Source organism: Lolium perenne, chromosome 4 (assembly GCF_019359855.2).
Source record: "Lolium perenne isolate Kyuss_39 chromosome 4, Kyuss_2.0, whole genome shotgun sequence".
NCBI lineage: Eukaryota > Viridiplantae > Streptophyta > Magnoliopsida > Poales > Poaceae > Lolium > Lolium perenne.
In genome coordinates, this window is record NC_067247.2 from 194020514 (window position 1) to 194038651 (window position 18138).

General features: G+C 43.9%; 2 long non-coding RNA genes across 6 annotated transcripts; both read left to right on the forward strand.

Annotated features, from left to right (window-relative positions):
* Positions 1-87: 87 nt before the first annotated feature.
* On the forward strand, positions 88-16752 carry LOC127295294 (uncharacterized). The gene is made up of 3 exons (XR_007847696.2): positions 88-1292; positions 1423-1485; positions 16203-16752. It is a non-coding gene; the product is annotated as an uncharacterized lncRNA (long non-coding RNA).
* LOC127295293 (uncharacterized) lies at positions 2504-7404 on the forward strand. Of its 5 annotated transcripts, none has more exons than XR_007847691.2 (8): positions 2505-3008; positions 3124-3298; positions 4487-4517; positions 4758-4935; positions 5079-5521; positions 5625-5718; positions 5930-6041; positions 7108-7404. It is a non-coding gene; the product is annotated as an uncharacterized lncRNA (long non-coding RNA). The 5 variants fall into 5 exon arrangements; XR_007847689.2 differs by having other exon boundaries at positions 2506-3008; positions 4758-5036; positions 5278-5521; XR_007847687.2 differs by having other exon boundaries at positions 2504-3008; positions 4402-4517; positions 4758-5521.
* Positions 16753-18138: the final 1386 nt, after the last annotated feature.

The window sequence follows — 18138 nt, forward strand, 5'->3', positions numbered from 1 at the left end:
TTGTTATACCATAGACTTTATATATATTTTCGGGGAGTTTGAAGATACTAAAATATACCCAAATACACACCATAATTTACTCAAGCGTCATAAAATTATCTAAGAATACATGTGATTAAGCCCTTTTTCTCTCCTCTTTTAAGCTTCTAAAAAAGGAAAAATAAATTCTAGTGAAAGATATTGTTTAAGCTTATCATTATGTGAGTGTATTTTCAATGACAAAATTCCGAAATATATAACAAAAAACAATATGATTAATATTTAGCATGTTATGTGGTTAAGTAGAAAATATACCACTTAATTGTACCCCTTATAAACATTACATTATGAAAAGAGTATAAAATATTAGTATAAATGTCATTTGATTATGTCGTTGGGTCTATAGGCGCTAGAAAATACAATTCCTATAAAACAAACTTTGTATGTCCAAAATATACTCTTCAAACCAATCTATCTATTATATATTAAAAGTATATTACGGGTTAACCAGAAAAAAGAGAATTACCTAGAAATTACCACAATAATCAGAAACATCCAACCGTCTATTTTATAGAGTAAAAATTTGTAGCCAATAGATCTGTTGGATAATAATTGGGTCTTACGTGAAACAAATTTACCCACCAATGACATTAGATGCGTGTAAACTTCCGATTAAAAATAGACATTAGAGTTGCCCATGTGTCTCTCAAACCCTAAACGAATCTATATTTTCTACCGTTTGGATTCCATGGTTGTGGCAGCCGCCGGCAATCTCTACGTCAATCCTCCTTGCAGTTTGGCGTTCTCACGTTGGGTATCCTTGTATTCAAGCTATTCTCGATGGGCACATGGCTGGTAGGTACCCGATTGAAATCCTCGTCTAAATTAAAACCTAATGTAATTTGCATGCATCCTTCTAATTATGTTCCGTTTGGATTGCATGGTGGTGTTTCAATTCTTCCATGCGTGTTCAGGGCTTCAGGCCAGTCACCGCGCTTGAGTTGGTCTCCTGTGTTTTCGGCCGGCCGGCCAGAACACCGCAAATAATTTCTCCCGATCTCATCTGGCAGGAACACCGTTTCTCCATGCATGGTCAGGCGCATGTCACGGTGGCCTAGCCAAGCAAGGAGCGTGCTACCTAATCGTGAGGAATTAATTTCCATGTGGTATGTAAAAAGGCATCCTCTTTGCACTGCCAACCATGCTGGGCATGCCATGGATTTCGAGCTCAAATCACTAGGCATGGGGCTGCTAGCTACCCGCTTGAGCATATCTTCCCAAGCTCTAAAGGATCAACAACGCCATGCTCACATGTATCTACAATTTTTTTTGCGCAATTCCTGCATCTTCTTGGGTGTAATTTTATTATTCAGCTCAGTTATGTAAATGACAATTTGAAAGTTGAAAGAGAGAATTAATTGCAGCTTTCCATGGATCGTGCAGGTAGAACTAACACTGGTGCTGAGCTTTCAGGTACTCATACTGCATGCAAAAACATACAGCCTGGTAAGTCGAAGTATCTCCCTTAATTTCTTGAGTAAACATGCACAAAGATGTCACGCTCACCATCTTTTTTTTTAAAAAAAGTTGGTCCTTAATTGGGTGATAGTGTTTTTCAGGCAAGCCAGTCTATGGCTTTTCTTAGCCAGATCCCCATGCACGCTCTCGCTTTTTTCTCGCCTGCATAGATGATATAGATAATGTCAATTATTTCCACGACAACAACCATAGTATAACAGATTTAATATATCGCATGCTCGCTAGCAGACAGATCAGCTCGCCATATGTGCTACACCCTCCGTGATGCAATGCTACTGGGTATTCCGGGATCTTATTTCTGGCTATTTTGTTGTAATGATGTGCGGATCTTGATATCCCTCTTTTTGGAACTGGGTAAAAGTGACAGAACAGAACTTTCCATGCATTTGTTTGCATGAAGATCACAACTTTCATGGTACTAATATTTTCCACAAGTTGACTGATTAGAAATTTCGAATTTATCTAATCTTTATTGAGTTGATGATGCAATTCTGCTGGTACATCCCCACTCTCTATTTCCTGTGAATCATGTTCCCCGGTTTATGGGATCTAACGGTTCCGTTCTTTTTTATTGGTGCAAAAACGTAAGTACGAAAGGAGAATTTGTGAACATATTTGGGACTTATTATAACCTATATAAAAGTTACATGGGTTTGCTTAACCCACAACGATTTGGTAACTGTAGCCTTAGCGATTCTGTCCAATCCGAAATTGCCGCGTCTGTCTTTTCTACTGTACAGGCGCGTAGATGGTGGCCTGTGGTTTTTTCCTTATACTTATTTTTTGCCTGTAAAATTTGTGGTGACCGCTTGTTTCCGGTGGGCATGTATTATCCCATCCGGTAATCACGCCATTCAGTTTTAATTCTTTCTCTTTTGTATCCGTGAATGCCGGTCTTAACGGTAGATTGTGCGTCCCCCGGTTTTCGTTCGGGCGGTCAAAGCGGTGATAGGACCCACCACGGCACAAACGAGAGTCGAGGGACCTGTCCCTCCCAAACACGTACTCTCTCCCGACTCGACCCCATCGGCCTCATCCCCACTCAATCTCCGCCTCGATCCACCGCCCTCTTCTCGAAGCTTCTCAAGCCTCTCCGAAGACTTCACCAGTCCGGTCGTCTGCCGGCACTGCAGGGATGATCGACAGGTCCTGCGTCACCGAGGGTTTCGCCAGTCCCGGCGTCCACCGTCATGGCCACGGCCACGGCCACCGACCAATGCGTCACGAGGCCGTGGAGGATTAGCGCCGGGGGCGTCACCTCGCGTAGGTGGGAGCCAGGCCGATGGGTGCCTATGTCGGCGGGAGGAGGCGCTGGGAATCCATGCCGCTGGCAGGAGTGCCCCCGAGAGATGGTGCTGGGAGACCCGCTGAGTGGGGCCAACTCGCTGCTGTTCTACGGCGGACCAGCCGACGAGATCCAACAGCAGAAAACCGCTCTGACAACGAGGCCCTTCCGATCCATTCTCCCCACAGCCCATCCATACTTCCAAGTAAGTGTGCAAAAAGATGCTGTTCAGGAGCCTGCGGTGTCCATGGGCGTCAAATCTGGGGCGCTTCAATCCCACCTCTCTGTTTCCAATTAATTCCCTCATTGTTTTTTTGCAGATTCCTACTCACGACATAACAGCAAGATGGCGTTCTACATAGAATCGGGTTAATTGTATATTGCGTCATGCATCAAAGAAGAGGTGTTTTTACTGGCTTGCTATAAATTTTGCTCATACGGATATGCTCCATATTTAACGAGATACATCTCTTCTACAGAAGACACCAATTCCTGGTTAGTGCCCCAATTTCCTGCAATTCAAGCGCCCTGAATTTCTGAAGTTTTACGTGCTCCTTAAAATTCTGAATTCAGTCTGTATATGCATTGTCAGCCCATTAGAATTCTATTCCTGCTTATGGCTTATGTTCCCTGCAACTTGCGCGTCCTTAGTTCTTGAAGTAATTACCATTCTATTTCTGCTTATGGCTTATGTTCCCTCTTGAAGTAATACGTGTCTTATGGTTCCTCAGTCTTATTGGAAATACAGTTTAACAGTATTCCACTATCTTGAAATTGCTAGGCGATTCTTTCGTGAAAACGCAGAAGCCAAAAAGAAAGTTATATGTACAAGTTCAGGAAAGGACCAACACCGCCCCATACAACTCAACCCAAAAGACCGAATATAGGGGAGTAGTTGACGAAGACCCCGGGCTCCTGCATCCGCCCACTGTCGCGCCTCGGCCTTGATGTCGTTGAACGAGACACCGAGGGGCGCGCATTGTCGAAGACCTATCCACCTTAAATATTAGGGGAGTAGGTGATTTATAGTTTATTGCGTAATTCTTAGAGGATTTTGTCTCATAATGATTATACTTGATGGGTAAATGTGGGGATTCAAATATTACAATACGTATGTTGGTTAAAGGTCATAGAAAGGAAGAAGCCATGGATTTATTCACCGCTATCTTGGGAAATGTTTAGCACATGCTGTTCTCAACAAGGTTGCTAGAGGAACTTGATGATCCATTCATATCCGGCCATGAAGCAGAATTATCTCATATTTCCTCCATCATTTGTTTACTTAATTACCTATCATTCCCTACAAAAACTAAACCTACAAGAACTATTGCAGCGCATACTTCCATTGCATTTATCTGTCTCTGCAAATATATCTGCCATCTTAAATGTTAGATCAATACCTCATGGCCATACATAGAACTTCTCCAGTTCAGTAGAGTTCACCATTCTTTTTAAACAAAGATTAATATATGCTTGCCAGCAGATAATAGTGATAAGATGTTTGTCATTCCTAATTCATATGGTTCTGGGTTTTTTTGCTTCACGTGTTCTTCTCCATTTATATCCATTTGATGCTAGATTATGCTTACCTCTTGCAGGTCTTATTCTAATTTTATCGAGAAGTTTCTCTTCTTTATTTACCTGTTTTTCTGCACATTGAACTCATGGCAACTTTGTGGCCAGGTTCCGATGCTTCTAGGCATGAATCATGAAGGTATGTCTCATTATGTTTTTGAAGGACCTCACCATATTGTGTTCAGCCTTGGATTTAGAAGTTATCCTTCATTGAGTCAGGACAATATTTAGTGTATATTGTCTTTTATTTGGGGCTTGCATGTTATTTTTTATGGTGCCAACACACTAGAAACATGAATTTAGGAAAATTGACTATATTTCTATCATGTACTATGTTTCCCTCTTCCAATTATGTGATTTTGAACATGCTTTTTACAAGGGATCAATTTGTAAGGAGTGGTGAGCCATGCTCGCCTTCTGTACCGCTGGCTGATACGCTGCAGTCACCTTCCACGGCTCTGCTGCTACCCATAGGATTGCCTCAAGGGTCTGCTCCTGCGCGTCGAGCTTGGCCACGGACGAAGACTACAAAGGTGATGACGCCGTTGATTGGATCAGTAAGCTGCCCCTCTCCCTCTCAGAAACTGCTTGGTGAGCTAGCTCTCCCCAAGATGCCTAATATCCACACAAAAAAAGGCAACGTCCACATGATTATATGGTGAGCTAGCTGTCCACTAATGTTGCTTTCCGACCTTTGTAGGAAAAAATTAGATTGGTATGGATTTAGATGGTCCTCTTAGATATGGGCTTACATGTTTTCTTAGACGTGGATTTAGGTGGCCACAACATCATGAAGGTTATCATGTGATAAGTACTGTATCAGGCAGTTCTGAACATCACTGGTTTCCAAAACATGCCATGGTAAGATATTGATCCAATACAATGTATTATATATGCAGCAAAACTACCATTGTGCCTCGGGTGAGCACCCATCCAGTTCATTGGCATGATAGTTGACCGGTTCCCAGCACCAACAAAGATGGAACTGTGAGCTAATCGATGTCAGGTTTAGGATGCAGTGATAATAATGAGGTCACTATGAATGCATGGTTAGTTTAAAATAATAAAGAAGCAGCTCTATTTGATAGGTAAGCGATGGTTTCGTTCTGTTGCAGGGTGACAGTAGCGTCGCTGATGTAAATGGTCGGTATTATTATGACCTATAAAACAATAATTACACAAATGCTACAGTTACCGCCTTATATTTACGATCAGATAACATGTGATCCCTGATTGTTTTTTGCAGCAAATCCCCCAAGGAACTGTGTTCCCAGATGAGTACTGATCATCATGCTGAGTATGCCTGCAGGCATGTACAAAGAAACACGGTACCTCACAACGTAAAGAAAACCCCTCGCCGCTTCCCTCTCTTCTCTTTCCTTTGGTATTGGTGATTTGTCGATAGCTTTACCTGTGTGTTGACTCATTGGTCTTATTATTTGCTTCGGCTGGCCATTGATGCTTGGATAGTTAACTATTTCTACACATCCTTTCTTTTTTATGATTGTTACAACACTGTACTAACTTGCTTTGGCTTTTGGTTCTGGATAGCCTGACGTTTAGCTTGCCATCGCCAAAGAGAGGTGAGTCGAGAGTGTGCCCAGCTGATTGTGGATGACAGGAATTCTCAGGAAGACATCTCCGGACTTTTCCCCAGGAGAAGGTGAACTGTTTGTTTTTTCTCTGTTTTTTTCTCTGTTCTATTCAAATACCTAAGCGTACCTACTTTTTCTTGCTTTCTTGGCCCTTCATGGTCTACACTATCAGTTTAAAATTAACATACACATTTGTTCATTGGCCCAACATGTGGGAGATGGTAGACTTCTTTGATGCCAAACCAACAGACAAGAGATTTTTTACCCTCCGAAAAAATTATGTGAGCGTGACTATGAAAATTTCTGTCCTTTACAGAATGTTTTACTTATAATGCCTCCTATGTGAATTAAGAAATATATTGATTCTTTCCTGTAGTTGTAATATTCCATTTATGCATGACATTCATGTAAATGAATATGATAGTGTATATTTCTGTTTCACATGGTAGGTGTACTTTCACGGCCATAAGGAATATGTTGCTTCACTGGGATTTCATCAGCACTATATTTTTTTAATCATCATAATGTCACTACTCTCTCTCTATCTTTGTAAGGTGTACGGAAAACCTATTTGATACCTATACTACCATATTTCTAGGCAAAGAAAAACCTAATGAACTTGGTGCAGCTAGATGTAATGAATGACAAGGCGAAGACTTTGCTAACACTACTCTGTAACCAGCAATAGTCATATCTCAAAATGTAGCACTTCAAGTAAAAAGCAGATGAGGGTTTAAATTGTTCTTCCTACACAACACTTCAAGTAAAAAGTAGCAAAATGTTTAGACATCTCTTCAGAATGAGTGTTTGAGCAAACTTGAACTCTTGAATTCTTTTGTGAAAACACGAACTCTTTGTATAGAATCGCAAATGTTTAATCATGCACATTGGCAGTTCATGCCATGCTATCTTTGCATTTACCTAGACAGTACACATCACAAATTATCTGACACTATTACCTTGAATCCATAAAAAACTTAGTTCAGATACATCACAGTTTATAGAGTATATATGCTTACAGAACTAGAATATGATCACAAAAATATTAAAATTATTATGAGAAAATGTTGTAATTGAAACTTCCAGTTTTTCGTGCTTTCGTGTGTTTGGTCATTGAGAAATGAATTCTTGCAGGGAAGAAGCTGGATAAGCATGATATGATGTAGAACAAGATGGTGGGAAAGGTCAGAGGATGGCCAGGGTCTGAGGATGGCCGGTGCTTGCAAGGATTCTCACAATTCTCTGTTGGATGTTAAGAGTAGTTGCGGATTCCTGCGGATGAACTATGCAAGCTTTGGATATGCTGTAGTGTTCCCCTCCTCTTGGTTGGCTTTTGAGTTTTCGTCTTAGAAATTGTAACTGGATGGTGAATAGGACCTATTTTGATTGCAAGTCAATGGAATTAGGGGCAAACCCTTTTCTCTAAGTAAACTATCAAATATATTTACAAGCCGCATTCACAAATTTGAGCCTTTAATCGCCGGTGTCATAGCCATCGAAAACTAAGAAAAGCAACACACCTAAGGCTAGAGAATCAGAGCACAAAAGGGGGCACCGTCTGAATTGATTTTTACTGCTGCATGTGGTTCGGTGACAAAGGGGAGCGGACGAGGAAAGTAAACCAAGAGAACAACACTCGGCCTCTTATCCTTTAATTTTTCGAGAAATTTGTTAATTGAACTTATAACTAAAACTGTGTTTGTTCGATGTCAGAGTACTACCGAGAGATGCCATCCCATGCAGCCACCAAATTATAGAATAAGATGATTGCTGAATTGTAGCTAACATACTGAAACAAAAAAGGCATTTTGGACCAACAACAAAGCTAGATAAACATAGGTGCAGGATAGGAAGTGTACCTGCAAGCCTTCACTTCTCAGCTCCACGTGACAAGAGGTGTCATGGTCACTCCCTAGAGCCAGCAATTACCACTCCACCGCCACCGCTCACCGGCTGTAAGCCTGTAGCCGATTAGAGCCCTGCTGATCTTGACCAGGGCCTCCCAGTAAGCAGTCGTCATTGTAGAAGGATAGAGAGGGAGAGAGATATGCGGAATATGATGGATATTGTATTGCACCTCATGGGCGAGTATATATAGAGTACAAGACTTGGAAGCTAAGAAACCTCCTAGGGAGAATATGGAAACAATCCTAATACAATCCCGTGTAATCTATAACTACCAAATATACTCTAACACTCCCCGCAGTCGTAGCGGTAGCGACGTGAACAACAGTAGCGTCGCGAACGGTCAGACTGGAGAGAAGCCGAAGGTAGGAACCAACGGGCTGACACTCCCCCGCAGTCATAGCGGGAGCATCGTGGACGGAGTTGCGTCGCGGATGCTTGGACTGTAGAGGAAGCTGGTGAGGTGCAGGCGAGGTGGTAGCCCTTGTGCCGATGTCGAGGGAGCCGAGAGCGTTGGGCGGTGCAACCTTGGTCGGGGTAGCCGCGCGAGGGGATGCCGTGGTCGATGTCGTGGTCGGGTGCCGGTGTCGAGGTAGCCGCACATGAAGCTGCAAGCGCATAGTGCGCGAGGAGAGTGACGGAGACGCGTCGAGGCAGTCGTGGAGATGGTCGATGCCGAAGTCGATGCAGTCTGAGCCGTCGAGGACGAGGTGCTGCCCTAGTTTTGCCAGAACTAGGCGCACGTCGGGGACGAAGGCATACTCCGATTTTGCCAGAACCGAGTACGCAAAGACGAAGTCGGCGACGCGGTCGAGGCAGTCGTAGAGGCGATGCCGAAGAAGACGTTGTCGAAGCCGATGAAGACGAGACGTCCGACGCGAGTTTGCCAGACTCGGGAACGTGTCGGGGACGAAGGCACTTCCGGTGTTGCCAGTACCGGGCATGCGAGGGTAGGGAACATTACAAAGTGCGCGCCATGTCGGAGTAGACTAGTAGAGGAGGTCTCGACGACGGGTGTCGGAGAAGAGGAGCAGGTGGTGTAGTCGGGGAAGAGGCGAGTCTCGACGACGGGTGTCGGAGTAGAGTAGCAGGTGACGTAGTCGGGGAAGAGGCGAGGACGCTGGCGGCGAAGCTGTAGTGTACGAAGACGTAGAAGGCGGCTAACCCAGCGGTGACCAGGGGTGGTCATGCTGGACGCCTAGACGGGCGTTGCGGTGGTCGGCGAGCTCAGCGCGACCTGGAGCGGTTGGCGAGCCCAGCGGCGACCTGGGGTGGGGGCGCGGCGGCGGTACACGAAATAGGCGAGGAAGACCCAGCGGCGTGACGAAGACCATGCGCGGATGGAGGCGACCCGCGCCGAAGGGGCGGCGCTGTGGTGGCCTCGGACATCGACACGCGGGGGACGGCGAAGGCGACCGCTTGCGGCGACGCTACGGCCTGAGGGGCCGACGTAGCTGCAGGGCACGAGTCGGTGCAGCGGCGGGACGCCACCAGCGATGTACGCGCCTCAGAAGGCGCGTCGTTGGCTAGCAGCGTGGACCAAAGGCGGCGGCGCTGTAACCCGAAGGGGCGACGCAGCGGCAACCCGATGCTCAATCGGTGGTAGGCGCGTGCTCGGGGACGTGCTTGGCGGAGACGTGCGCGCGGTCGGTTGATCAGACCGACGGCGGCGTGTACGCGCCATGGCGTGGACGACGTGCCGCAGATTGGAGTCGTTGGCGACGTTGTCGGTGATGTCCCGGGCGATGACGGTGAAGACGGACCAGCGATGGAGACCGCGCGGGCGAGACAGTTGCTGCATCGCACGTAGGCGTCCCGTGTGTGACGCATGCGGCCGTGCCGCGCAGTTGATGAAGATGGCTGGTGCAGTCGATGCCGTTGTCGGAGTAGAGGCGCGCGGTGACGGCGGCGGTGGGCGACTCAATCCGATCTATGATCGGTAAACCAAAAAGGAAAACGCCGGTCGAGCGACCGGCGGAGCAAAAAGAAAACCAATCTACGGATTGGAAAAAAAAAGACTCGAGGGCAGCGGATCAACAGATCGGCGAACGAACCCTCATACGGGTTGCGCGGCCCCCGGAGTAGATCATGGAGATCGATCTCCCCGGGGGCGGCGCGGCGCGGAAGCTTGGGCGGCGGCTAGGTTAAGATCGGCGCCGCTCTGATACCATGTAGAAGGATAGAGAGGGAGAGAGATATGCGGAATATGATGGATATTGTATTGCACCTCATGGGCGAGTATATATAGAGTACAAGACTTGGAAGCTAAGAAACCTCCTAGGGAGAATATGGAAACAATCCTAATACAATCCCGTGTAATCTATAACTACCAAATATACTCTAACAGTCATCATGTCAACTGAACGGTAAGGACATACCGAACCTTCTGCCTTGCAAAGAAATGGATAAGCCACGAATGAACAGAGAGCACCTACCATTCCGACAAAATAACAATGACCTAGCAAAATGCAAAAAAAAAAAAAGTATGACATGACAAAAACCATGGATCGTGAAGCTTACTGGAATTGGTTACTAGCATTGAACACCAAAACGAACTAGGAAGAAAACTAGATTGCAGTTGAACAGCTCAGCCTGCTTATGACCAGATGGAAGATTCAATTCTTCAACCACTACTATCCATGCCAGCCTACATTCCATCCATGTGAGCTGATACTAGCAATCAGTCAACATTGTAAAAGTAGCAATTTTTTAGTGGTTTGGAGCAAAGCAGCCTGCATATATAATTATAGAAGCACTGAGGCTAGAACTCGAATCGTAGACACACAGAAAAACTAATTTCTCGCACCCAAATTTAAATGCCAATCACAACACCATCTCAAACTGATTATCAAGCCCTTTAATAGAGACATAAATCAGTTCCAACCGGACCAACATCGAAATCAATACATAATGCATCAACTTAATTGAAGTGTCGGAGTTCCAAAAGGGATAGTGGGAGTGTGAGACTACCTTTGGGTTCCTCCAGTCAGTGGTCGACTTCAAGTGGCGCAGAGGCGGTTGACGTAAGGATTGATAGGCGCCCGTCGTCAGGTAGTTCACGATGCTGTCGCTAGCTCCGATAGAGGAGATGGAGGCAGTTGAGGCACATCATCTCAACCGGCGTGGTTGTAGAGACTGCGGCCCGCGTCACCGATGAGACCATCGACACGAGACTCTGGCGCGCCACTTAGTAAGGATGGTGCCACGAGCGCCCAGCCGACACCATGCCATTCGCCGTCCAAGATCTTCGTGGTGGCGCCGGAGTACGCGCCGGCAGTCGACGAGGTGATGTCGGCGCATGCACATACGACCGGCGCCGGCCCAACCCCACAACGCGTGGCGGAGGCCGTGGCAAATTTGATGTCAAGGAATACAGGTTGTAGGTTGGTAACATACAGGGTGAGCAAGGCACTATGGTCGTCGCGGCGGCGAGTAATAGCCATGCAAGGTTGAGTGAAGTGTGAAGGTGTAGTCATCTCTATGTCGATTCACGCCGGCAACATCCGGATTTCAGCAGACGGTGGCGGTGGCTTTGTCGCTACGTGGAGAAGAAAAAGGGGATCGGAAGGCCACATGTTCCGTGGACAGTGGGCGCCTGGGCGGTGCTCTAGGTGGAAGCGATAGCTACTACCGTGCGAAGTGTGCGTGCGTGAGTCGTGTGTAATTCACGTGTACTATCCAATGTGATGTTTGAGCCGTAGCAGAGTGCATAGGTTGACATGCTTTCCTTCTTAAAGCATGCAACTTATTATTTATATTACATGTAATTTATTTTACATGTAACCTTTTTCAACATCCCACCGTATCTAAAACACAAATCATATGTTTCTTAGTATATAAATGATAAAAAATATAACCCTATTTATATTAGAAAATATAATGTAAACCTTAGTCACGTGTAATTTGGTAACTGAGAAATGATTTGAAACATAGTAGAAGTTGACATACTCTCTCTGATCCATAAATAAAAAGTTTCTGATATAAAATGGTACTAAACCACGACACTTTTATGGATGGATCAGAGGAAGTAACATAATAGGTTCACATGTGAATCAATTAATATTTCCTAACCAAAGCAATACTTTTGTTTAAAGGTGAAATAACATGAAACTTCATCCAGACAAAAAGATACTTGCACACAAATAATTTAACTTCCAAACTTGAATTATCCTGGTTATAAATAGTTAGAGGTGTAAATCGTTTAACTTATCAAATTGAATAAGAAAGATGACAATGAGGGCTATATGTTTCAAAGTCGAGTTGAGGTCTAGAATGCAAAATACTACTCAAACACAAGAAAATATTGAATGCAACAGTGATTCTCATAGATTCAAAACCGTATAAGATACGGTGCAGCCAAAACCAAAACCGTTTAGCACGACTCAGAAAACTTCTTCTACAAACTGATTTTTTTTTAGTTTTTGCACCTAAAATATAAAAACAGAACTGCTAAAAAAACACTTCAAAAAGATAAACAATAACTACTTCTAATAAAAAATTAGCACCACGGGCGCGGCGTGCGCCGCGCCGTCTACTTCCTAGTTCTCCTTTAAGATAGATGCTTCACAAGAAGTAGAGTTAGTAGCACAAGCATTAAAAATAAATTTTTCATTTTCAATCTCATAGGATTCAATTTTTTGTGTAAGCATGAAGTTAGTATGCTTCTCATCTTTTAGCTCTTGCTTGAGGAGATCTATTCTTAGTATCCTATTTTCAATATGAGACTCTAACTCCACTATGGTTTCCTTGTATTTATTTAAGGTTTCCATAGAGTGTTCGAGATTAGCACGAGCTTCTTTATTACCATGAAGAGAAGCATATACCATCCCCATATCATGCAACAAAGTATTATATTCTTCATCATTATCATCATCATCACTCTCATCGTTAGAGGATGTGTTAGGAGTCAAAGTAGGTGATACCTTTGATCCATTTGCCATAAGGCACATGTGCATACCGGAGGATGAAGATGAAGATATTATTGAATCCCCATTTGAAATCATGTCTTGATCCATAGAGTGTTCGGTTTCCTCTACATTGTTAGTCAACAAACAACTAGAGGAAGTAGAAGCATTTTGATTATGGAAACAATACAAGGCAAGCATATCATTATGAGATCTATGTAATCAATTTACACATGATATGCAAGGACTATCAACACAAGCATGTAGATTACTTTTAGTGCTATATGTGTTCAAGTCCAAAGAGGAAACGTTGCAATGGGGATAGATATGAAGAATCATCACTATTGAGCACAATATCAATATTGCAATTTTCCTCACCACTCACCATATCATTACCTTGTGTCTTGCAACACGTTGGTGAAGTGGAATAAGATGATATTGTAGGATAACGTTGCATAGAAAACAAAAAAATTCCTACCGCGAACACGCAATCCAAGCCAAGATGCAATCTAGAAGACGGTAGCAACGAGGGGTTTATCGAGTCTCACCCTTGAAGAGATTCCAAAGCCTACAAGAGGAGGCTCTTGTTGCTGCGGTAGACGTTCACTTGCCGCTTGCAAAAGCGCGTAGAAGATCTTGATCACGATCCCTCCGGCGCCACGAACGGGCAGCACCTCCGTACTCGGTCACACGTTCGGTTGTTGATGAAGACGACGTCCAACTCCCCGTTCCAGCGGGCAGCAGAAGTAGTGGCTCCTCTTGAATCCGACAGCACGACGGCGTGGTGTCGGTGGTGGTGGAGAAGTCCGGTGGAGCTTCGCTAAGCGTGCGGGAAGTGGAGGAGCGGGGCGGCTAGGGTTTGGGGAGAGGGGGGCGCCGGCCACTAAGGGATGCGGCCACCTTGGTGGTTCTTGAGGTGGCCGGCCCCCTCCCCTTGTCCCTCATTATATAGGTGGAAGCCCCAAGGGTTGGACTACAAGTCTCCGAATAAGACCCGAACCCAAAACCTTCCATATGATAGGGAAACCTACCCAAGCTAGGACTCCCACTAGAGGTGGGAGTTCCACCTTCCATATGGGGGGTGGCCGGCCCCCATAGGGGGAGTCCACTTGGGACTCCTCCCCCACTAGGGTTGGCCGGCCATGGAGGTGGAGTCCCTCCGGGACTCCACCTTCCTTGGTGGTTTCTTCCGGACTTTTCTAGAACCTTCTAGAACCTTCCATAGAACCTTCCGCATCATTTTAATTCACATAAAATGACATCCTATATATGAATCTTATTCTTCGGACCATTCCGGAACTCCTCGTGATGTCCGGGATCTCATCCGGGACTCCAAACAAATATTCGAACTCCATTCCATATTCAAGTTCTACCATTTCAACATCCAACTTTAAGTGTGTCACCCTACGGTTCGCGAACTATGCGGACATGGTTGAGTACTCACTCCGACCAATAACCAATAGCGGGATCTGGAGATCCATAATGGCTCCCACATATTCAACGATGACTTTAGTGATCGAATGAACCATTCACATACAATACCAATTCCCTTTGTCACACGATATTTTACTTGTCCGAGGTTTGATCTTCGGTATCACTCTATACCTTGTTCAACCTCGTCTCCTGACAAGTACTCTTTACTCGTACCGTGGTATGTGGTCTCTTATGAACTTATTCATATGCTTGCAAGACATTAGACGACATTCCACCGAGAGGGCCCAGAGTATATCTATCCGTCATCGGGATGGACAAATCCCACTGTTGATCCATATGCCTCAACTCATACTTTCCGGATACTTAATCCCACCTTTACAACCACCCATTTACGCAGTGGCATTTGGTGTAATCAAAGTACCTTTCCGGCATAAGTGATTTATATGATCTCATGGTCATAAGGACTAGGTAACTATGTATCGAAAGCTTATAGCAAATAACTTAATGACGAGATCTTATGCTACGCTTAAATGGGTGTGTCCATTACATCATTCATATAATGATATAACCTTGTTATTAATAACATCCAATGTTCATGATTATGAAACTAATCATCCATTAATCAACAAGCTAGTTTAAGAGGCATACTAGGAACTTCTTGTTGTCTACATATCACACATGTACTAATGTTTCGGTTAATACAATTATAGCATGATATATAAACATTTAACATAAACATAAAGATATAAATAATAACCACTTTATTATTGCCTCTAGGGCATATCTCCTTCAGTCTCCCACTTGCACTAGAGTCAATAATCTAGATTACATTGTAATATACCTAACACCCATGGCATTCTGGTGTTGGTCATGCTTTGCCCTAGGGAGAGCTTTAGTCAACGGATCTGCTACATTCAGATCAGTGTGTACTTTGCAAATCTTTACTTCTCCATCTTCGATGTACTCGCGAATCGAGTGGTAACGCAACTTGATATGCTTCAGCCTCTTGTGTGACCTTGGCTCTTGTGCATTGGCGATGGCACCCATGTTATCACAATAAATGATTAATGGGTCCAATGCACTAGGAACCACACCGAGCTCTACAATGAACCTCTTCATCCATACCGCTTCTGATGAAGCCTCTGAAGCCGCTATGTACTCTGATTCTGTTGAAGACTTCGCCACCGTGCACTGCTTCGAGATTGCCCAGCTTACTGCAGCACCATTCAATATAAACACGTACCCAGATTGTGACTTAGAGTCATCAGGATCAGTGTTCCAACTTGCATTGGTGTAACCACTTACAACGAGCTCTTGGTCACCTCCATAACAAAGAAACATATCCTTAGTTCTTTTCAAGTACTTCAGGATATTCTTGACCGTTGTCCAGTGTTCCATTCCTGGATCACTTTGATATCTGCTAGTCAAACTAACAGCATGTGCTATATCCGGTCTAGTACATAGCATGGCATACATGATAGATCCTACTGGCGAGCCATAGGGGATTTTACTCATCCTTTCTCTTTCTTCTGCCGTAGCCGGTCCTTGAGTCTTACTCAAGACTTTGCCTGGTAACATAGGTAAGAACCCTTTCTTACTTTCGTCCATTCTAAACTTCTTTAGAATCTTGTCCAGATATGTACTCTGTGATAGCCCTATTAGGCGTCTTGATCTATCTCTATAAATCTTGATGCCTAATATATGCGATGCTTCACCAAGGTCTTTCATTGAAAAACTATTATTCAAATAACCTTTAACACTGCTTAATAGTTCTATATCATTCCCGATCAATAATATGTCATCTACATATAATATCAGGAATGCTACAGAGCTCCCACTCACTTTCTTGTAAAGCTTAAGACTGAACTTCTTTTTGGCAACGATGTTACTTTTAATCCTTATAGGTTTTTTCTTGCATGTTAATGTTTTACAACAAATAAAATTATATTAATTTATTTCATGTCCTCCTTTTGCATATTTCCACAGGCGGGATGTGCAGGGATGTTGGCATCGGTCGTTGCGCTAGAATGCCAATGATGCAAGGAGGACAATGAAGCATTTTTACGAGAGGGACATAAGCTGCATATTCGCTCAAGTACACCTACCTAAGACCTCCAATATGCTTATGGATTGCTCATAAATTTGCATCTTTGATAAAGGGTGTCAACAATATATAATCAAAAATATTGTTGTTGGAACTTGGAACATTCAGAGTGAGAGGCCCCAGGGGGTACCTCCTTTGTGACCAAAATTTTGATTTCATATATCATTAGTTTCTCCAGTCGTTATTTCCAACAGTTTGATTTTGCTAGCATCCTTTGCAATTGCGCTATTATGATGAAATCAATAGCAGCATGCATGTCTGCCGGCGGCCAGTGCCTCCATGAATCACCACCGCTGCCAGCAGATTGAGGTTTGTTTCTCCATCCTCTCAGTCTTACTTAGTGCATCTAAGAATCCGATGAACTGCTGCAAAGTGAACTGACCGGGGGGCAGCCATGAAAGGCTTACTTTCTTAGGAAAAGCCATCTGGGCAAGAGATCGTCAGATAAACCAAACTGCCGACCTACTGTCTGTACTGCGTCGGATCAGATAATGGTGAGCCATCAGTCGGACGGAGTTTAACGTAAAGCTCCTGTTCTGCTTCTGCCCTGGGCGTCCGTTGTCTGATCTCTTGGTTATATGATTTGCCTAGATCACGGTTTGCCTAGATAGAATAGGAAGCCTTGCTTACTGCATGTGCAATGGAGGTACAAAAAAAGTGGATGCATGTGTTATATAGGTTTTTTGAAATATGGGAGGTGTTCAGGTGATGTACAAAAAAATCTGCTCAGATTGCACTAAGTGTGGATGCATTTTCTATCTAGGTATTATCAAATATGGGAGATGTTCAGGTGAGAAACTCCAGTGGATGATTTGTTTGATGTAAATAGGTGAACGATAGAACACATGACCCCAGATATCACGATCCATATTATGAGCGTAAGTTCTTTTCAGGATTTATGTTGTGCTCAAATTAGCGCTCATGCCTGATGCCATGCCACCCACCCGATTTGTGTAGCAAGGACAGTGATGGCAACTTTGGTTTTCACCTTGCCATGTGGGAATTTTTTATGGGTCACGCTAAATTGCCGCGTGCAATTGGGAGTATATTTTTGGCGTTTCTTAGTTGTTGGGCATTTAATATTATTGTAGTTTGAAAAGGCCATTAGATATTATGTAGTTTTGAAAATACAGACTTTGGATCTTCGAGGTGCACACATATGGTATTTTCGGTTTGTGTGTATTCTCTGCCTTTTAAACTGTTTGGCCATTAATATGGTTGCTCATCTGCATGTTCTTCAGCATATCAAGTTCAAGTAGAACTGAATAACTACTCCAATGTCTTGGGGTGTATTTATTAACACATCAAGTAATTAACTTCGAGTTTTTTTTGTTATTAAATGGTTCACTCAGCCAAGGGGTCTTCCTTTTGTATGTATCATGTTTTTTTCTGGAGATGATAGACACCAGCAGCATAAAATCAGGAGTAGGAACAAGGTATTACTCTTAGATGGCTAGACACATATGTTTTGGCGGCAGGATAGTGATGTCTATATATCATGTGCATGCATGATGATATCCCCTTTGTGAAGTTGGTATGCATATAGTTTTTCATGTCTATTCATGTTGATTAAGTTATAGTTTACTAATCTTTATGCCTGTAGGATGATGCACAGTTCAACGCTAGCAAGCTCCTGCCTGTTTCTCCTGGCATCAAGGACCTTCAACATCAGATCGATCATCGATAACAAAAGCGTTGAGACCATAAATCTTGCTGCTGCTACTTCGTCTGTTTTTTCTACATACTATCTAACCCAGACTTTCTGAGTTAGCACATAATAACATCATATAGAGATTTGATTGGTTGGGGCTTAACCAT